Here is a 23,356-nt window from a genome sequence, read left to right as displayed (position 1 = left end):
AAGAACCTTTCTTGCAGTCAGCTGTTTCATTGAAGCCAGATGTTGGAAAGAAGAAGCCAGTTGTGCTTTTTTGTCTGGTGTCAACGAAGCCATCCGTGTTGTAGTACTCAGAAGAGCACCCAGGAAAGTAATCTGTTGTGTGGGCACCAGATTTGACTTCTTTAGATTCACTGTGAATCCGAGGTACTGTAGAAGATGCTGCACAAAAGCTAGATGCTGAAGTAGAGTGTCTTTGTCGTCCGTTTGAATAAGACAGTTGTCCAGATAAGGGTATATTTGAATCCCCTTCTGTCTGCAAAATGCCATTACTGGTGCCAGGCACTTTGTAAAGACCCTGGGCGCAGTAGATAAGCCAAAGGGCAGCACAGAGAACTGGTAATGCTTCGAGCCTGCTTTGAATCTCAGATACCTTCTGCACTCTCGCCTTATAGGAATATGCAGGTAAGCTTCCTTTAAGTCCAGAGTCACCATCCAAGCGTTCTTGCCCAACATAGGCAGCAGCTGCTGCAGAGTGAGCATCTTGAATTTTGGTACATCAAAGAAGGTGTTTAGTATGGAAAGGTCCAGGATTGGTCTCCATGAATTTTCCTTCCTGGAAACCAGGAAAAGTCTTGAATAAAAACCTTGCCCTATTTCTAAATTTGGTACCAGTTCTATGGCCCTCATAGCTAAGAGGGACTGAACCTGCAGTTGTGCCTCTGCCCATTGATGATTCGGCAGATCTGGCCAACTGTTCGGTCTTGGCAAGGTGTGGAAATGAAATCTGTAACCTCTTGAGACTATGTCCAGAACCCATTTTCCCAGGTTATGCTGCCCCAATTTTGATAAAAAAGAGAAATCTTTCCTCCCAAAGGTGCTTCCAGGAGAGGAGCCCCTGGAACCAGAAAGGGAGAGTCATAAAGACTGTTTCTGGTAGGGTTGAGACTTATCTTCACCACCTTTGGGAGAGGGGGCAGGCCATTGCCTATTCCTAAAAAGGGTTTGTGCCTGTCCCCTACCTCTGGAACACCTGAATCTGCTTCTCTGAGGCCTGTCTGAGCTAGGAAAGGACCAAGGTTTAGCTGGCCAGTGCCTGCTAAATCTAGGAGGTTGCACCTGTAGAAAATCCTTAACCGTCTGCATAGATTTGGCTTTGTCCTCCATTTTCTTTAATACCTCTTCAGCTTTGGCCCCAAACAAAACATCATGCTGCAAAGGGGCATCCAAAAGTTTGGCTTTAACCTGATCTGGCAAGCTTTGTTCCTTTAACCAAGCATGACTTCTAATAAATGCACCAGTTGTCGCAGCCCTACAAGAAGCTTCCAAAGAATCAAAACCACAATGCAGGGTATGTTTACCCACTTCTTCAATAGCATGCAATAAATCCTGTAACTCCTTATCATCCACACCAATAGAAACAGCTGACATCTTTTGTTTAAATACAGACAAAAGGTATTGCTGATACTTCAGCATATGAAATTGACAGTTCGAAGCTCTAATAGACAATGTAGCAGAAGTATAAACTTTTTTACCCCATCTTTCCAAAGCCCTGGACTCTCGGTCAGAGGGAATAGGATTTTTAGCAGAGGCTGCTTTAACACCCTTAGGGCTCTGAGAAATTGTTTCCGGATCAGGTGAAAGATTCTTAAAAAGAAACTTGTGAGAATCTGGAACCCTGTAATACCTATCTGGTTTGACTGGAGCAGGGGGAAAAGAATCAGGAGAGAGAGAAGCTTCTGAAAAAACATCATCTACAATGTCCAATACAGGGGGAATAGCAAGAGGCTTATGCTGAGGGAGAAGAAGAAAATCCCAAGCCTTTTCTTGGTTTCAGAGAATTCCTGCCCTTCCCAGTGAAAATGCTCCCTCATATCATGCAAAGTTTCACCAAAAGAATAATCCTCAGGAGGAGAGGCTGAAGGAAAGGAATCTTCAGCATCAGAATCCTCATAAGGAGGAAAGGAACAATCGTGCTCAAAAGAAGAAGCAGAAGAAACAGAAATTTGGTCTGAAGAATCATAATCGGACTGTAATGTAGGCTTTTTGTCAGGAGGGGGATGAGAACCCCTGATCATAGATAACAAATCTTCAGCCATCCTAAGCATCTGCCTTTGAGGCCTAGGACCCTGATCAAAAGGTGTCTGTGCTTGCCATTTCTTTTTAGCTGGAGCCGTAGTCATTGTCTTAGAATGCAAAACTGAATCCATATTTACATGAAGCTGTGAAGGCCTGAAAACTCCCTCAGAAGCCGGTACCTGCCTACCGGCTCTGGACCCAACTGAGGAAGTAGTATCCAAAGGTCCATTCCCTGGCAATACTGAAGGCCCCATCAGCTCCAAACCGGAGTTGGTACAGGCAGCTGGTTAAAAAGAGGTGGATGACAGGGGCTGCAAAGGCATCTCAGTGACGACCGACGAACCAGCAACTGGCAATAACTGAGTAATACCCTCTGCTTTGGACCTCGGAGGCCTGTCTTTATCTTTGCGCCTCTTACACACACCAGAAGCCAGAAAAGAATTTGAAGACATATTATAATTAAACCTTTTATCAAAATAGTAGAAGGCAAAGTTGTACCTACGCCTAATAGTATGCTGATTAAATCTAGCACAAAACCCACAATTAGCAACGTCATGGTCAGGCCCCAGGCAGGGAATACAATAAGAGTGAAAATCCCTATGAAGTATTTGTTTCCCACAAGAAATACAATTATTAACTTTTTATGACATCTGACTGGAGCAAGAAAAAGACCTCCCCAACGGGGTACTTATCTTAAAAAAAACGAAAAATCCTGGAAGTAAATCCAAAAACAGACAGGAGTAGGCCGACCGGCATCAGCGAACTGCTCAGGGCACCACGCGGCAAGAAAGACTGGGGTAATGGCATCGGCTGAGGTCTTTATACTTCCTGGCGCATTGACGTCAGGATAAAAGTGGCCTCAGCTCATGCCCAATCCAGACTTTGGGATTCTGGCCGATCGAGGGCTGCTGCTGGCAGGAAGAACCCTACAGTCATGACTGCAACAGTGAACCACGAAGGACATCTGCTATTTAACTGTAGCCTCTAAGCAGGCTTAGTGCCTCATGAATGGAGAACAGCAATAGTCATGCCACTGCACAATGGTGGGCCATCTACAGACCCTGGAAACTACAGACCCATAAGTCTCACTAGTCACATATGCAAAGCTGTAGAAAGAATTATCATGGAAATGATCAGTAATGACACTGGAAACATCCAGACACTGGACTCAACCCAGTTTGGTTTCAGGAAGGGCAGGTTATGCCTACTCAGCCTGGTAGACTTCTTTGAGAAGGTCACCAAAACAATGGATGAGGACAAAATGGTTCACACTGCCTATTTTGACCTGGCCAAAGCCTTTGACACAAGCCCCCACTTGGGCATTGCTGACAAACTTAAGTGGTTAAGTAGAAACTCTTATTTAACCCATTGGATAGCTAGCTAGCTCACTGACAGCACCCAGGAAGTTAGAATTGGTGAGTCCACTTCTACAAAAACACCAGTCACAAGCAGAGTCCCTCAGGGATCAGTCCTTTTTGGCATTTACTTCTCTGAAGTCAAGGCCAATGTAAATAGCATCTGGCTGACTAAATTTGCAGATTATTGCAAATTAGGAGATGTCATTGAATCCCCTACCAACACAAATGTTCTCCAGGAAGGGCTGACATTGACACATAACTGAAGCCAGAGCTATGGACCAAAACTAAATGTGAAGAAATGCATAATAGTATCCTTTGGGAAGTCATTCACCACTGGTAACTATCATATTGAAAACACACCCCTAAGAGTTGACCCATGAGTCAGGGACTTGGGGATATACATAGACAGTAATCTAGCTCTGATCATCACGTGTCTACAGTAGTGAGGAACTCATTCTATGTTGTGTAACTTTAAACATATATCATGGCATCTAGGTCCAAGGAAGTCATTGTTCCACTGCATTTGGCATTCATCAGACCTATTGAGTACAGTGCTTCCTTTGGTATGTACCTAACCAGGCATATCCAACAACTGGAATGTCCACAGAGGTCACTAAAAGAATACAGAGCCTAAGTAAAATGTCCTATGCAGACCACCTCAAAGCTTCATCCATGCATTCTGTCTCCTAGAGACTGTTGAGGGGAGATTTATGTCCGGCATACAGGGCACTGTCAGACCCCACTCTGATGGACCTCCTGCAAATTCACAAAACAAACAGCACCAAAATTACCCATTCTAAAGACTTAAACATTGCCTGTAATATATAGAACATGTTGGAGGGTCAGGTATGTGTCTCAGAGACTACCCCTTCTCTGAAACAGGCTCCCATCCATGTGAAGCATTGTTCTTCCCTAACCCAACTCAAGTATAACTTGGACAACTGGATGGGGAGCAGGAAATTTATCCATGGTTTTGCACCTATATCTCTAATGGACACAGGCAGCTTGTAAATGATTCATTTCCCAGGACCCTGCTTGTAAATATTTCACCTCCCAAGCCCCTTCTTATGCTTATCAAATTTACCTTAACTTGTCAGAGATTTGGTATGCATAGCTAGGCTTAAAAATGCCCTTGTGGTTGAAAGAAAGAAATAAATCAGAAAACTCATATTACATGGAATGCATACTAGGTCTAAACAGTTTGCCATCCTATACATTTATTTTAATTTTTATTTCACTCACTGAGCACAATGACTTGTGCTGGATAGAGTCTGCGCATACAATGTATCACACGAACATTCCTACGCAAAATTGTGATGTTGCATTTGGTAATCTGTCCAAGTATACAGTGTAATAGTATATGTTAAAAAATTTAAGAGTGACCTGGTGACCACAAGATCTGCACCATGACCCTAACATAAGGTTTACATACATTATCCCTACTGCTTATGACGATTAATTCACAGAAAGTCATTGTGAGCTTAGAGAGACAAGTCTCTTTAAATCAACTATAGCAGTAGTAAGCTCATTTTAAAATTACCAACCTGGTGTATTAAGAAATGAAACATTTTTGTCTTTACTTCTCCCAAGTCAGAATTATTTGATGACTGCAAACACTTAGAAATATACTGATTCAATACATTCTTGGCCATGCTAATGGCTGTACATGGTGTAACTGGTTACTTTTTTTTTTTTAATTTCCCAGTAGAGAAAACTACTCATACATTCTTAGGAGGAAATTATTTAAGTGAACCATTTTTCTTATTTTACAATCAGTGCAATCTACATGCATGGTGCACAACTGTTTATGCATCACTGATCCTTTATATTTACTTTTTTCCCTTGTACAAAATGGAGAGGTCCAGACAGACAATGCTCACATTCATAGACTCATCAATGTTAGATGATTAAAATTCTTATCTCTTTACGTAATACACAGAAAAGTTCTACAATTTTTGTTTTTATCACCTTTTGGGATAGTGTTGGTTACTACCCTCTTATTTCTAGTACTCCCTTAAAGGAACGCCTACTTGACTGCACTTATTGTTTTGCTAGTTACAATCTTTCACTATCTTGGCAGCTCCTACCCCTATGTTACCCATAATTCTGCTGTTTAATATATGGCATGCAGGCTATCCTAGCTTATACCTGTTACTATATCGCCCTTCCTGATTGTGACTGTTTACAATCATGTGCCTGTTAGTGGATCATACCTGCTAATGCTTTTTATTATTTTATTAAAATAACTAGATTTTGTAAAACCCTGAACTGTACCCTTTACTTTCATTGGTTGCCTATCCTTCTTTGACTAATTTCTAGCTTATTCTTTGCATCACAATCTTCTAACATCATGAGCCCCTCTACTGTACTGTACTCCATCTAAGTACCCTCTATACTGCCTGCTTCCAGAATCCCCTCCACCTAATTTCCTATCACTTTCTGATCTACACTTGCAAAGTCCTGTTTTAATTCCTGTAAACTATTACAGCCCCAAACTACATGTTCCCACATTCCACATGCTCCTTTATCACATCTCCATCATGATACATCCTTGACTGTGGACAACTTGTCTAATCAACTTGGTATATAAAAGTCCTTATGTTGACATTTCAGAGCAGATATGCAGAATTTTCTAGATTGGATAGCTGCTTTGGAGACAGATCACCTGCCATTGCTCACCCAGAAGGTACCTGTTTAACATCACATCATCCTTCTTTTACCACTATGGTTTCTCTCTGCCTACATTCCATAAGGGCTATATAGCACTTCCTCGAAGTTTCTTATTTGTGGCTGTTTCTGTCCTTCCTTCTGTTACCTGCTCACTTTTTCTTGGCTGTTTCCCCACTCCTCCTTTACTTGCCATCTCCACTTTATACCTTACCGCCAGTCCTTGAAACAGTAGTTCCCCTTTCTTATGTAGGAAAAATGCTTCTCTTATCTCTTCCTAATCTTTGATTTTGCCCTCCCTCTTTATTTGCTCCCAAAACATCCCAAAACAATGTCTCTATTCTTTTCTTTGACCATTGTGTTGTCAAGTTTTCCTTTTTTTTTTTATCTTGCCTTCCTATTCCTCTACTTGCCTTGACTCCTATGGGAACCAGCGCTAGCCACTATTTCAGCAACTTCGGCCATTTAAGTATCTCCTACACTTCCTCAAAGACACAACTCTTTACTGTCCTAGTAGTGTCCCTCTGTACTGTCCCATTCTTATCATATCTTCTTCCCATTCTCCTCGTCTTAGTGCTGTCTCCTTTTACTTGGGTAGAAAGCCATGGTTTTGCATAAACTACCTTACCTCATCTGGATGACATCAAAGTGACAGCTGAGAAAGCTACTCCTACTTTCATTACTAGTATAGAGTATTGCATTGATTTTCCATGCTTAACTGGCTCGAGTAGCTATTTTATTAGTACTTTTCATTGTAGAAGAGCTCACTAGTATTATGAAAATTGAATATTCACTACATTTCTTTCCAAATCATTACTTGTTTAATTGTATAACAGCACAAATAACTACTTATTTAATTGTGTAATAGCACTCAATCATTTTTGGGTTATGCTGGGATTTTCTTTCATCTGCTATATTTTGTCATTCAAGTTAAACTCTTATAATCAGACTCTACCAGGAATCATTAAATTTTATACATGTAGTAACACATGCATAAATATGACCAACATGTGCTTGTGGTGGTGGTGGTGGGGGGGGGGTGAGACAAAGGGAAAGTGAAGTTACATATACTCTGTATACTAAGTTATCACAAAAGCCTATAGGGAGTTGCGTGAAAGGTTTTACAGGGGAAGCTTATGAAAATATATAAATTTTACTCACTACAATACATAACTTTGAAGGTGTATTTAACACATCTGTTATTTTTGTTTTACTTGGATCACTTGTCTGTGTACTTAATAAAGGATTTTCGACTGAAAACAGACTGCCTGCCCTGTTTGGATTACTTCTGAATACTTAGTAATTCTGTATAATATTTCAAATTATATATTTTTTATTACTTTTTTTGACTTGGTATGAGTTTAAGTTCTCTACCTTTACTACCATTATCTGATCTGATTAACATACAGTGATTAACTAGATATATATGGATTGAAAATCTTCCACACAGAGAAGTTCCTTATACTGTTTTGTCAAAAAAACAAACTGCAAACAATACTTCTTTGAGAAGGTCAGCAAAGCAATGGATGAGGGCAAAATCGTTCACACTGCCTACCTTAACCTAGCCAAGGCAATTGACACAATAGCCCAATCAGGCATTTTTGACAAACTCAAGAGGTTGGGTACAAACCGATATGTCACCAGGTAGATAGCCAACTGGCTTGCAGACAGGACCCAGGAAGTTAGAATTGAGGAGTCCACCTCTACAGAGGCCAGTCACAAGTGGAGTCCCTCAGGGATCGTCGTTGGACTGCTTCTTTTTGGCGTTTACTTCTCAGAAATCAAGGCCAATGTCAGTCGTCGCTGACTGACTAAATTTGCAGATGATTGCAAATTAGGAGCTGTCATTGAATCTGACACTGACAAAAATGTTCCCCAGGAAGGGCTGACACAGACAAACAACTGGTGTCAGAGCCATGGACTAAAACTAAATGCCAAGAAATGCATAATAGTATCCTTTGGGAAGTCATCAATCCCTGATAACTATCATATTGACAACACACCCCTTAGAGTTGATGCAATATTCAGGGACTTGAGGAAACATATAAACAGTAATTTAGCCTTTGATCATCACGTGTCTATAGTGGTGAGGAAATCATTCTATGTTGCACAACTTATAAACAAAGGCATAGCATCCAAGTCCAAGGAAGTCATTGTTCTACTGTATTTGGCATTCATCAGACCTATATCATTGAGACAATGCCTCCTTTGGTTATGTACCTAACCAGGCAGATCCAACAACTGGAACGTCCACAGAGGTCCTGATGGAGAGATGAAAAGTCAACAAGCAAAGGAGAGTAGTAGCGCTGAAATTGAATTCATCCTCAAGTCTTGGTGAGTACCTTCGTGAGGTGGACCCTGTTTTTCACAAAATCTCACCAAGGCAACACTGATATGTAAACTGTATTTATATAGCATATATCATGGACAGAAGTAAATCAGAAATAAAGAAAGACAGCTGGGTGCACAAGACCCAGGATAACAAAGTGCCCAACCCTGGTAAGTGCACTGGTGCCAGGACTGGAAAAAATGACAGTGTAGAATCCTCAAAATATGGAAACATTCCTACAATGGGGCCAGGCCAGGCGGAGGATGGCCCCACTGTTGTAGAAGGAAGTAGCAGTCCACAAAAACGACAAAAATTGATTGGCCAAAGAAGAGCCATAAAGATGATAAGAGTGGACTATTGAGGATAAGAAAGAAATTATGTGCTGTTACTATTTTGTAAAAAGCCTAGAATTTCTAGACACAAGATATACAAAACAATTAAGAGAGAAATTAGAGGAAAGAAAAATACTTATGCGGGAAAAACTGCCAGAAGCTTCAAATAAAAATTTGCGTTCATTACTACAACAGATTTTTGAAAAACAGTATATAGATCAAGAAATTTTGATCTGTGTGGAAAAAGAAGTATCTGAGGAAGTGAGAAAATATAAACAACAAAACCTAGAGATATTTGAAAAATATAAAAATTAAATATGGACATGGGAAAAAGAGAGATTTGATATGGTGCAATATTTATGCAAAGGAGAAAGCCAAGTTAGCTAATATAGAGAAGGCAGTCTCAAAGATATTTGAAGAAAAATACAGGCAAAGGCATCCAGATATGGGAAATTTCACAATGAAAAGATTAATGGCACAAAGATGTAATGTAGAAAAGATGATTTGTAAAGCAGAAGTTAAAGAAATAGAAGTTGAAGTTATGGAGTGCCTGCAAAGTGAAGGATTTAATGTTGAAGGTGTAACACAGACTACATCACAGCATGATGGAGTGAGACCCCAGAATAAGGAAAAGCAAGATCATCAGGAGACATGTGAAGAAGAAATATGGACAGGGTAAAGGAAAAGAGATTTAATATGGTGTAATATTTATGCAAAGGAGAAAGCCAAACTAACCAATACGAAAAGAGCAGCACCAAGGATATTTGAAGAAAAATATAGGGAAAGGAATCCAGATATGGAAAACTTTACAATACAAAAAATAAGAAGACTAAGAGGAAAAGTAGAAAAAGAGATTAGTAATGGAGAAGTCAAAGAAATAGAAATGGAGGTTATGGAACAGCTGCCAAGAGAAGGATTCAGTGTAGTAAATCGAATGCAGAAAGCACTACAACAGGATAGAGCAATGGATATCCAAATTAAAGGGAAACCAATGGAACACGAAGCAATTGGTCAGGTGCCATATCAAGATATTTTGGAGCTTTCCACGGGAAACCAGTATAAATGTTCATTTGAAGTTAGACAGCAAGGAAAGGAACTGGAAACTGTGGAAACTCTGATGCAGTTAATGTTGAGGAGTGATAGGCCAGTGAGTTCCCATATGACAGAACAACATATGACACAGGATGAAATTGAAGAGAATGTGCCACAGGTAGATGCTATAGAACTTTCTATAAAATACCCACAAGAAATGGAAAACAAGGGATGTGCCCTCAGTATGGAAGAAAAGGAGTTAAGAGAAGAGTTGCTTGATTTAATAGACAAAGACAGATATATAACAAGATCAATGAGAGAAATAGACAGCAGAAGGTAAATAAAACCCCAAAAGTCAGAAGCTTGATAAAACAAATGTAATTAGGACTGTCCATAGAGATCCATATGATATAACAGAAGTAAACAGAATATATTACTGGCTGCTAAATTAATAACTGATAAAATTCTACCACAGGAACACAGGGTAGCGAGGGAAAAGAGGGGGCGAAAGCGAATATCATCATGGAAATATCGAATAGAGAAAACTATAAAGCAGCTAAGACAAGAAGTATCATTGTTAGAATATTATAGAAGATGGAACAGACCAGGAAAAATACTAAGAAAGACAGATGTGATAAAAGCAATGCGCAGTATTAGAACAGACCAGAATCTATTATGCACTAATGGAGATAAACTAAAAATTTTAAAACAGGCGGAAAGACTTAGAAGATATGAAGATAAATATAAGGGAAAAGCACAAAATAAGCAATTTATTGATGACCCAAAAAAGTTTTATAGAGAATTGGGAAATACGGTAAAAGGAACTGAAAGACCGCCAAAAAAATAGGAAGTAGATACATTTTGTTAAAGTATCCATGAAGATCCTGTGGAATATAACAAAGATGCTAAATGGATAGAAGAAGTAAAAGAAAGAATAAGAAGTTTAAAGATACAGGATATGAAATGGGAAGAAATAACAGCCACAGAGAATGAAACAAAGTTGAGAAAAACCTATAACTGGAAAACCCCAGGCCCAGATGCAGTACCTAACTTTTGGCCTAAAGTATTAACTTCTTTGTACAAGGATTTAGCCATGAGTAAGAACTATTTATATGTGCACATCGAACACACACCCCACTGGTTAACAACAGGAAAACAATGTTCTTACTTAAGAGTGAACCTGCAAGCTACCCTAAAAATTATAGACTAATAACTTCTCTTCCAACGATGTATAAACTATACACGGGAATTCACGCCGACAGAGTTTATAGTTATTTAGAAGAAAACTCAATTATGGCTGTAGAACAAAAGGGCAATAAAAGAAAGTCATATGTAACAAAGGATAATTTGTTGTTAAAGTTATAGTGAAGAACTGTAAGAAAAGGAAGAATCTAATTATGGCATGGATTGACTACAAAAATGCATTTGATAGTATCCCACATTCATGGATAATGAGAGTGCTTAAAAATGTACAAGATACACCCTACACTGATTGATTATATTACAGTAACCATGAAAAAGTGGCAGACCACTTTGCAATTAAGCCATGATAAAGGACAGATTATTATCCCAGGGATAAAAATTCAAAGGGGGATATTCCAGGGTGACTTTCTGCCAACGTTGCTATTCTGCCTCGTCATTAATCCATTATGCTGTTTACTTAACAGCTTAGGCCATGGCTACAATTTGGCTTCTAGAAAACAACAAAGTCTAATGACTTCTCATCTTCTCTTTGTCGATGATTTAAAACTGTATAGCTCATCAGATGAGGAACTGAAAGCACAGCTGCAGGTTGCCAAAACCTTTTCAGAGGATATTGGAATGTCATTTGGTCTTGATAAAATGTGCAAAAGCTACCTTTAAAAAAGGAAAACTGCAGCACCAGGAAAACATCGGGACACGAATGTGATATAAAAGAACTTGAGCAAGAGGGAGTGTATAAATACTTGGGAATTGATGAAGGATCAGCAATAAAACATGAGCAAATGCGAATAAAGCTCAGTAAGGAATACTTTAGAAGACTTAAAATGAATACTGAAAACAGCATTGACATCCAGGAACATGATCCAAGCCATAAATCAGTTTGCTCTTCCTGTCCTAACTTATAGTTTTGGAGTGACTTAATGGCCCCAAAATGTGTTGGATAGATTGCATATTAAAACAAGAAGGATGTTTCATGATCACCAAATGATTTATAAAAATCAGTATATACCAAGATTATATATTCCCCGTTCCGGAGGAGGGATGAGTTTTCATGAAATTGATTACATGTATAGATCTGTAATTGTGGGACTCCACACATATCTACTGACCTCACAAGATCCAAATGTAGTGAAAGTTTTGAAACATGAGGAGAATAAATCTAATATGACATCTCTGCTTAATTTAGCAGAAGCATATCGACGTCAAGCAGGAATGGAAATCAAACCAGAAGTGGATAAAAACCAGGCAGCAACTGAATGTGCTATAAAACAAAAGAGTATAAGGTGAAGGACCAGATGAGAAGGCAAGAAATGTGGAAAAAACAAATATAGTTGCAAGTATAGAAAACTTCTGGAAGAGCCTCATGTTGATCAAGAATGAACGCAGGAATGGTTAAGGAGAGGTGAATTCACAACCTGAAATTAAAGGTTAATATTGGCAGCCCAAGATAGTGGGCTACATACACACTGGTTTCCAAAGTCCATTGAACATATGGGAGAAACAGACATATGTAGGTTTTGTATAACCGAATTGGACACAGTCACACACCTTGTTGCTGGGTGCGACACACTAATGGCAGAGGGACCGTACACTGAAAGGCATAATAATATGACGAGACTGTTACACCGGAGATTGTGCAAACATTATGGTATCAAATTTGCTGAAAAACACTGGAAACATGAGCAACAAAGGAATCATAGAAAAGGATGAAGTTTATATCTCATCGGATCACCCAATACCAACAGTTCAAAAGACAGATGCTAGAAAAACAAATATAGTGGTCCAAGAAAAGAAGACAAAAGTAGCATTGATAATTGAAATCACCACACCCAGTGACTACAGTATCTTGCGTACAGAGAGGCACAAAGTCATAAAATACCTTGATCTGCAGGCAGAAACAAGAGCAATGTGGAAGAAAGGTACCCAGACAGTTCCAATAGTAGTAGGTCTTATAAAAAGAATCTACAATCATATTTAGATATGTTACCAATATATGTAATCCCATACAAATTGCTGGAGGAGTCATTACTGGGCACATTGCAGGTGCTGCGAAGAGCACTTTTGGCTGACATCAAAGAGTGAAACAATGCTATTTTCATGAACTTTAATTGTACTTTGACTTAGGAATGGGTCCATTCCTGTCATGGTATTAGAAACCCAAAAGACTTGTAGAAATTAAAAAAGGTTCCTCACTAAAAGAATACAGGGCATAAGTAATATGTCCTATGCAGACCGCCTCAAGGCCCTATCCCTGTATTCTGTTTCCTACAGGCTTTTGAGGGGAGATCTATGACTGGCATACAGGGCATCGTCAGACCCCACTCTGACGGACCTCCTGCAAATCCACAAAACAAACAGTACCAGAATTACCTGATCTAAAGACTTAAACCTTGCCTGTGATATAAATAGCACCTGCTGGAGAGATAGGTATGTATCCCAGAGACTACCCAGTCTATGGAACAGGCTCCCCATCCATGTGAAGCAAAGTTCCTCCCTAACCCAATTATAGTGCAACTTGGACAATTGGATGGGAAATCAGAAATTCATCCCTGGTTTGGCACCTATGTCTCTAATGGACACAGGTAACCTGTAAATGGTTCATCTTCCAGGCCCATGCTTACACTTATCAAGGTTATCGGAACTTGTCAGAGATTTGGGATGCATGGCTAGGCTTAAAAAGGTCCTTGTGGTTGCTAGCCTAGTAAACACCCATGAATCTATAATAAGAGTATGTAAGCCAGTTAAACACAACACTTAAAAGGTATAAAAAGGTACAAGATGAGATTCAAATTTACTAACTAGTATATTGTGGTCAATATGTTTGAATGTCACATGATTTGTAGCACACACAGCTGAACTTACATACATTTATAATAATGTAAGATAAGTGTTTATAGAGTGCTTCCTAAAATGTACGACTCAGACTGCACAGTTTTCATTACCCTTCTCACACTGCACAGCTGGATCAAAATAACAGCAGTGTTACACCTGTGTGTGAAAGATCATAAAAGTAGAGGCTGGAGTGAAGGTAATAAAATTTATATGCAAATATTGTGAACAATTTTTTGTGATAAAGTTGCTGAAGCATCTGTTGTCAGGAAGAAGGAATCTTATCAGAATAATGCAAGTCTACTGCTGATGATAATTTTACTGTTGCATAGGCTATATGTTTATATACCGCAAACAAACGTCATGTTCTGCTTGAGACTGCAGCTTTGTCACCTATACATTAAATGGAATTATGTGCACTCGGTGAGCTAAACTATACTATACCACACCCCATCATTCACGATCAATTCATATGTTACTTTGGAGGTACTGTTTGGTCAAACAATTATTACCCCCAAGTTATTAAATTATACCTCCCACCCCAGTCATAAAACCGATATGAATTACCAAACCATGTCAAGGTATACAACAATTATTCAGTAAAATGTATGGCTCAATGCTTTTTATACAGTCAAATGAATATTTCGTTTAGTGTGCTCAAATATTGCTGAAGCAATAGCTATGAAGAATATAAAATTGCTGTTGTATACTGAATCACTTTTGTTAGTTGTAAGAAGCATTTATTTCACCATCGTAATTGTTCATTATTAGCATTTCCATATTTAATATTAAATCGAGTTTGTCTTGGTTTGGAAGGCAGCTTCAGCTATGGATATTTTCTGTTGTCTTTTATTGACTGAGAGTTTCTACTAAAGTTGCATTTTTTTATATTTTTTGTGAAAAATGTCAGTGGATTTAACTGACAGTTGAAATGTACAGCTGTTTTGTGTGTTTTTGGTGTGGTACAAGTTGAAGTGATATTCTGCAATAGTCATCCTGAGCTGATTTGAGTCAGTGCAGTAATGTTTAATACAGTGGGATGAGTGTTTTATGCAGGTGGTCTCTGTCCTTTCTCAGTAACGGTCGTCTTCTTCTTTCAGCTGCTCCCATTAGGCATCTTGCTCTGTCACACCAACCACCTGCATGTTCTCTCTCACCACATCCATAAACCTTATCTTAGGCCTTCCTCTTTTCCTGTTACCTGGCAGCTTCATCCTTAGCATCTTTTGCCCAATATACTCTGCATCCCTCCTCAGCACATGTCCAAACCAACGTAATTTTGCCTCTCTGGCTTTGTCTCCAAACCTTCCAATCTGGGCTGACCCTCTATTATACTTATTCCTAATCCTGTCCATCCTCATCACACCCAGTGCAAATCTTAACATCTTCAACTCTGCCACGTCAAGCTCTGACTCCTGCCTTTTTGTCAATGCCACTGTCTCCAACCCATATAACATAGTTGGTCTCACTACCCTCTTGTAGACTTTCCCTTTCACTCTTACTGGTATTCATATGTCACAAATCACTCCTGACACTCTTCTCCACCCATTCCATCCTGCCTGTACTCTGTTCTTTACCTCTCTTCCACACTCACCATTGCTTTGAACTGTTGATCTCAACTATTTAAACTCATCCACCTTCACCACCTCTACTCCCTGCATCCTCACCATTCATCTGTCCTACCTCTCATTCACACACACACACACATATATTCTGTCTTAGTCCTGCTGACCTTCATTCCTCTTCTCTCTAGAGCATATCTCCACCTCTCCAGGGTCTCCTCCACCTGTTCCCTACTCTCACTACAGATCACAATGTCATCTGCAAACATCATAGTCTACGGGGACTCCTGTCTGATCTAGTCTGTCAACCAGTCCATCACCATTGCAAATAAGAAAGGGCTCAGAGCTGATCCTTGATGTAATCCCACCTCCACCTTAAACGCATCCATCACTCCCACTGCAGACCTCACTGCTGTCACACTACCCTTGTACATATCCTGTACCACTCTTGCATACTTCTCTGACACTCCCGACTTCCTCATACAATACCACAACTCCTCTCTAGGCACCCTGTCATATGCTTTCTCTAAGTCTACAAAGACACAATGCAACTCCTTCTGACCTTCTCTGTACTTCTCCATCAACACTCTCAAAGCAAACATTGCATCTGTAGTGCTCTTTCCTGGTCTTGAAACCATACTGCTGATCACTAATCATCACCTTCCTTCTTAACCTAGCTTCCACTACTCCTTTCCATAACTTCAAGCTGTGACTGATCAATTTAATCCCTCTGTAGTTACTACAGCTCTGCACATCACCCTTATTCTTAAAAATAGGTACCAAAACACTTTTTCTGCATTCCTCAGGCATCCTCTCACTTTCCAAGATTTCATTAAACAATCTACTTACAAACTCCACTGCCATTTCACCTAAACACCTCCATGCTTCCACAGGTATGTCATCTTGACCAACAGCCTTTCCATTCTTCATCCTCTTCATAGCTATCCTTACTTCCTCCTTGTTAATCTGTTGCACTTCCCAATTCACTATCTGCACATCATCCAACCTTCTCTCCCTCTCATTCTCTTCATTCATCAACCCCTCAAAGTACTCTTTCCATCTGCTCAACATACTCTCCTCATTTGTGAGCACGTTTCCCTCATTATCCTTTATCACCCTTACCTGCTGCACAACTTTACTAGCTCGGTCCCTCTGTCTAGCCAATCAGTACAGGTCCTTTTCTCCCTCCTTAGTGTCCAACCTTTCATACAACTCTTCATACGCCTTATCCTTAGCCTTCGCCACCTCTCTCTTTGCCATGCACCTCATCTCCTTATACTCCTGTCTACTTTTTTCATCTCTCTGACAATCCCACTTCTTCTTTGCCAACCTCTTCCTCTGTATACTCTCCTGTACTTCCTCATTCCACCACCAGGTCTCCTTGTCCTCCTTCCTCTTTCCAGATGTCACACCAAGCACCTTTCTAGCCATCTCCCTTATTAGCTCTGCTGTAGTTACCCAGCTATTCGGTAACTCTTCACTGCCACCCAGTGCCTGCCTTAACTCTTCCCTGAACTCCACCTCACAATTACCCTTTTTCAATTTCCACCATTTGATCCTTGGTGCTGCCCTCACACTCCTCCTCCTCTTCTTGATCACCAGCGTCATCCTATAAACCAACATCCTACGTTGCTTAACTACACTTTCCCCTGCCACCACTTTACAGTCTCCTTTTTTCAGACTGGCCCTTCTACATAAGACATTATCCACCTGTGTGCATCTCCCTCCACTCTTGTATGTCACCCTAAGCTCCTCCCTCTTGTTAAAATATATATTCACCACAGCCATGTCCATCCTTTTCACAAAATACACTACCATCTGACCTTTTGCATTCCTTTGCTTAACACCATACCTACCCATCACTTCCTCATCCCGTCTGTTCCCTTCACCAACATGCCCACTGAAATCTGCTCCAATCACCACTCTCTCACCCTTGGGTACAGACATCACCACGTAACTGTGCCACCATAAAATTAATGTATTTCAGTAAACATGATGCAAGAACTCAGGGAAAATGCTGCTATTAAGTGTTTTTTTTTTTTTTTTTACTGATTTAGCTGACACCACATTTCTGCATTGAAAATGCAGTTTCAGTTGTTCATATTGTTGCCATAAACATTAAGTTACTGACATGAATCCTACTAGAATACTTTGCTTTAAGACAACGACATAATTTAAATAAAGTTTCCCTAACTGTAACAAGCATCACCACCATATTTGTAAAGTAAGGTTTAAAATTCTATTTTAAAGTATTTTTCTCACATTTTTATTTTCTTTTACTGTGAGCTCAGTGTGAAAACTGCCCAGCCTTACAGCAGTCAGGAATGTGGCACTGCATTAACTGACGGCTACTAGGTGGTAATGAGATAATGTACTCTTTAATCCATTTCTGAGCATGTTAACAATAAATGTACGATCAGCAACTTAATCATAATCAACTATATTATTATATAGTCTGCATTATTTGTTATCAGTCTCACTCCTGTGAGGATTACGGCTGCAAGCCTCTGAACTTCAAAAGGAACATCTTCCTGACTACTGCAGAACACCTGGTCAAACAGAATTTATCATTGGTATAGTTCAGCAATGTAGCCTTTTTTTAAATCAGGATTTAATGAATTGAAGTAGGTTAAACTAGAACTTTTACAATATTCAGTGTGATGAATTATTTCAATGAATGACCGGGTTCAATTACTTAGCACGTATGCTCAGAGAGAGAGAGAGAGAGAGAGAGGAGTTATAGAAGCCTAATCTACTTTTTTACCAGCTTCATGTAAAATAGTCCCTGGTGCAATAATCTCAGAGATATTAAAGGAGACACAGTGGGTAAAATTCCCTTCATTGTTGGTTCTTGGTGCTTGGCCCCCACCCACACTTGCAGATAAACAGTTTCCTTATCAAAAGTGGCTTTGAGTACAAGGTACTTTTGATGACTCAAGGTTTCAATGGATTTGTCTTTACTCAGTTATGTTACAACCACTGACATATCCCTGATATGCATCGTCACTACTTTTCTGTAAAATTGATCTGCGCCAGCAGTCTGGAGGAGAGCTGTGCTGCCCACAGTATGCAAGCTGATATTATCCAGTCTGATAAATAATGTTTCACCCGGCTTTTCCAAATCTACAACAGCTCATTAACATACTGTATAAGCAGGTTTCAGCACCATGGCAAAATCTGGTGCCTTACTGATATAGCATTGTTCATACTGATGTTAATGGTTTTACCTACCCCAAACATTCAACACAGTCAGCAATGATCTCCTGGACAAAATAAAAGACATTTGCTATATGAGGGGTCCCATGACCTTATTCAAGGACTGCTTGTTTGATAGATTCACCAAAGATCAGGGTCAGTAACTCCAGTATTATTAGTCAGAATATTTTCTGGACCATCCTAGGGATTTGAACTTTGTTTACAAGCTTTATATCCAGATTGTCATGCACTGTCATCTGAAAATGATTTAATATTTTTCCAAGTAGAATCTTAAACATGTATCAGTGTACCTCCAAATGACGCCTTTTCAATCCTTAGCTATGATCATAGCTTGTAATACAACACTTCATTATCAACATAGTAAATCTTCACAAATGCAAACTATGATGTTGCATATCAAGATAGCTCCAGTCTAGAGACAGTCATGAACATTGAGTTAAACATGGATATGAAGTGACAAAAGCTTACTAGCCATGTAAAAACACAAAGAAATGTAGAAAAGTACCTGGACTTGATGCACATGAGGCCACTCGGACAGGTTCATTACTCACTTTGATGGTTTATGGCCCTCTTTTTGCCTGTTCTTGCCTTGTTAACTTCAGACAGCTTCAGTTTCTGTAAAACAAAACCACTCATAAAATACTACTTACACAGTTTTGGGAAAAGCATTACTCTTTTTGCAAACACACTAGGATGGCTGCTTAGGATATCTTATTCCAGTCCACAACAATTCACTTAATTTGCTGCTATCATGACAAGAATATGTTTTAGAAAAGTTCTTGTGCCACTTTGTTATTGTGGTCCCTGTCATACTGCTTTGACACTTGAGGTATGCTGGTCTAGTAAGCCCAGCAGACCACAGACCCGTCTCCTGTCTAGCATCTCTGAAAGCAGAATGACATTAATCGCATCACATTTATGAAATTGTGTACATTCAGTATCATTTGCTTTGGCCTTCTTCCAGAAATCTTCCTGAAAGAGAAAAAACATTTCTGGCACATCATAAGCTATAAACTGACACAAGTAGGTCTGATATATTATATTGTTTGAGGAACAGAGCTTTGGGCATCTCTAACACTAGTGTTAAATACATTAGTAAGTTAGAGTCAGACAAGCAAACACTCCTCCAAATTAATTAGCTCATCGGGAAATTGACATTTGATAATTCTGCATTGCACAAACTGCCATGAAACATTAAAAGACAACACTGCATCAAAATATTATTTAGCATAATTTGCAGTAACCTTACAAGAATTATGACTTTAGACAAGTCTACTGTCTACTGAATTGTATGATATATAAATGCTGACCAGACATTATAGACATCTGACTATAGAGCAGATTAAACTTCAGGGGTGGGGAAGCTATTAACAGGAAGTGCACCCATCTGTCATTTATTGTCATGGTAGTAATATTAATGCAACATGGATCTGTAACATAATAGAATACTTTCATATACTGTTTGCATGTAAGTTTATATACGTTAGACTCATCACTGTCAAGATGTCTAGGTACAGTCAATAGATTAAATTGGTCCTACAAGTAAAGCAACACACTTTGATTTTACTGCATGTTTTCAAGTAAAATTAGCTAGTACATCCAGTTACACAGACACAAGGAAGAAAGCCTTGACTATAACCCAGGTGACTGGAGTTTGAATAGTGACTCGGGCATCTGTTGGAAAATGTAGGGGCAGGTAAGAGTAATCAGGCTTAGTTGGTTCATCTGTATTTTGTGAAAGGTGTGAACTGCATGCATGGGTTACTGGTATAGTACATGCTGGAGAATGTAATGTGATCCTATCTGGTCTGGTTCTGAGGGTGCAGGGCAGTTCTGAAAGAATATGTTGTTTGCAGAAGTGACCATTAATGGTCATCTCATATCCATTGTACGTGCATTTCTGGGGCAGCTTACTGAGCATATGTAGTGGGGTTATGAATTAAAGCAGAACCCCCTACCCTCATGGAGGATGTCTCCACTCTTCAGCACTTGGTTACTGGTCTGAGAGGATCATATGGTGCTTAGGGCTCTCACCTCTTGGGGAATTAATTGGTTGACAGTATAGAAGGAAGCTTGACAGTCGAGTACAGAAAAAATAGCTCATTTAAAAAGGGGAAAAATACAGCTTTACAAAGAAAAATATTAAGTAAAAATCTGTACAGCCTGACTTCTGGTGAGAGAGGATGTTTAAAAAGATACATAAAAGGGAGCCAAGTGCTTCAAGTTAATCAGAATGTCAATCAAATAAATCATGATTATATAAAAAGTCATGGAGAATTCTCATTGTTTAATGGACAGCTGGGAAGATAATAAGAGAAATGGTATGAGTATAGTGGGTGCGTGTGTGTGTGTGTGTGTGTGTGTGTGTGTGTGCGCGCGAACAAGTGTAAGTTCATAGGAGGCTACTAGGCTAGTGGCTCTAAAGCCTTTATAAGCCTAGCCATATTAATCCCAAGTATCCTCATTTGTACCTTTTGGGTAGCTCACATAACGAAGTAATAAACAGAGTGGGTCTATGATCAATACTAGCTACCCTTGTCCAGGAGGGACATGTCTAGTCTATTTCTCCTAAAATTATAGTTTTCTGGCAAATCTCTGGAAGTGGCAGATCTTTGAGGAAAATAATGGTAGGCAGCGGACATTACATTTGATTTTTCAGACTTCATCCTTAGAAAATGCCTGCTGTGCAAAATCTATTATTCTGTCAACATTCTAAGTTAGGAAGAGCAGATTTCACTATTTTCTGCCTTTGTTTGGTCCCCTATTATTTGTGGCTTTGTCCAGATTTCTTGCTCTACGAGATTGAGAAGTATGGGGCCAAATATTAACATAAATAAAACACTATTCTGTTTTATTTGTGTATTATATTTGGTCTGAAGTTGGCATCCCACACTTCCATTGGAGTGGGTTGGCTTACATAATTATGTATGGAAATTTTACGTTAATCAGCATACAAAGTTTTGACCAGTTGTACCTATTTTTCATGGGCATATAGGCACCACCAATGGAACATGCAAATTGGAGGAACAGAGACAGAGACGTTAATTGGGGATCTGCCCTTTCAGCTAGTTTTTCACTCAGTGACTGGCTGCAGCAAGGAAAAGATGGTTTCTTCGAGGCAGAAGCCTGGGCCACTAACTATGGGACTTTAGACAAACAACTTAAAGATTTACATGATAAAACATTGAAATATTGCAAATTACATCTCGAGAATTGTTACCCAAGAAAATATTTAAAGAGGGAACATATATCAAAAGGTTTGAGGAGCTGGAAATACCCTACCGGACTTATCAACAATTCAGATTTACACTGTGAGTTACCCAACTTATTCAACAGGCATGGTTGTGAACTTTTAGAAGTATTTATTAGGGACAATGACCATAAAAATTACTGAACTGTGTGATTCTATTAATGTGTTAAATTCTCATATTCATGCTGATTTATTATTTGAAGTCAAAATGAAAAATTATAGGGCAATTATTTTTCAAACTGTAGAACCTAGAGTTAAAAAGTTGAAAAAATTGGAGAGATAAAATAGAATATGAGATGGGAAAAGCTTATCCTATACCACTTAGTAATAGTTCAAAGGGGTTTGGCAGTGGTGGTCTTTGGTTCACAATAATTTTGGTGGGACTGAACAAGAGGGTGGATCTTTTTATGAGGATGATCAAGGAAGTGAATTAGCCCCTTTAGAAGTCGTCCCTCTGAGGAGGTTAGAATGGCTGATGAAACAGAGGGGAGAGAATGGAACGTCTTGAGGGCAGAGGGATGATTATCAACATATCCCTGATCAACAGAGGGACAGAACAACGAGATGGGGTCGGGGGAGAGGGAACAGGAGATAGATATTATTGATGGGTGCAACAATATTATATTGAATAGAGCAGGTGATTTTAAGATGTACGACTTTAGTGAAGTAAATGTGACTACTCATTGGGCAGACCTGTTCGAAAAAGGTTTTACTTTTGTACTGGCCAGCCCATCTAAACTGGATGATGTACTGGTGCAACTGAAACTGTACATTAGAAAGTTGAATTTCTTTTTTCAATGAACGTAACTTACATGTTGATCCCAGTACTGTTTCTGTTAGACATGCTAGACCTTTAATCCACCTTTGCACCCTGTTATTGATTTATTTGATATAATGTGTGAATACAACATTCGTAAATTATGGGCTCCTATTAGTCCCTGACCACCCAACCTTAGTTTTGAATTGGGACCGTTGATAAAATTACTTCAGATAAAAAATTAGAGTTATGAAACCTGATAAGAGTGGGGGCCTGTTGATTATGGGAGTGAATGATTATATCAATAAAATGTTTGTTTTACTTTGTACTGACACCTATGAGGAAGTTTCTATTTGTGCAATGAACATAGCTTATCAAAGGATTGGTTTAGTACTTGAGGAGCTAGTGTTCAATAGCCGGATTGATTTGAAAGACCTAGAGTTCCTCAAAGTCACACATCCCAGGACCCCCACTATTTTTAGTTTTCCCAAAATTCACAAAAATATTTTGGACCCACCACTGAAACTGACTGTTGATGCCAAAGCATCCAAAACCTTTCCTTTAGCCAAATATGTTGATTTTCATTTAAAAGAAGTGTTATTAAAATATAAATACCTCTATCAGGATTCTTGGGATTTTCTATCGAAAGTTATTAATGCTCTATATATGGACAACTTATTTGTTACAAGTGATGTCCAGGGCCTGTTTTCTGTTATTTCACACAAGGAAGGTATTGAGCTGTTTTATGACTTCCTGTGGATAATTC

The 23,356-nt window shown here is 39.2% G+C and overlaps 1 protein-coding gene across 6 annotated transcripts in view; it reads right to left on the bottom strand.

Moving 5' to 3' along the window:
• Positions 1 to 23,356, bottom strand: part of FAM163B (family with sequence similarity 163 member B) — a 1,080,770-nt gene that overhangs the window by 604,030 nt on the left and 453,384 nt on the right. For all 6 annotated transcript variants that reach the window (XM_044058444.1, XM_044058443.1, XM_044058441.1 and 3 more), the window contains one exon: positions 19,089 to 19,198. The gene's annotated coding sequence lies outside the window, so the exon portion shown is untranslated. The remainder of the gene's footprint in view (positions 1 to 19,088; positions 19,199 to 23,356) is intronic.

This window comes from Protopterus annectens, chromosome 16.part0, assembly GCF_019279795.1.
Source record: "Protopterus annectens isolate FY-2018-M chromosome 16.part0, PAN1.0, whole genome shotgun sequence".
NCBI classification, from domain to species: Eukaryota; Metazoa; Chordata; order Ceratodontiformes; family Protopteridae; genus Protopterus; species Protopterus annectens.
This window is presented reverse-complemented; position numbering and strand designations above follow the sequence as displayed.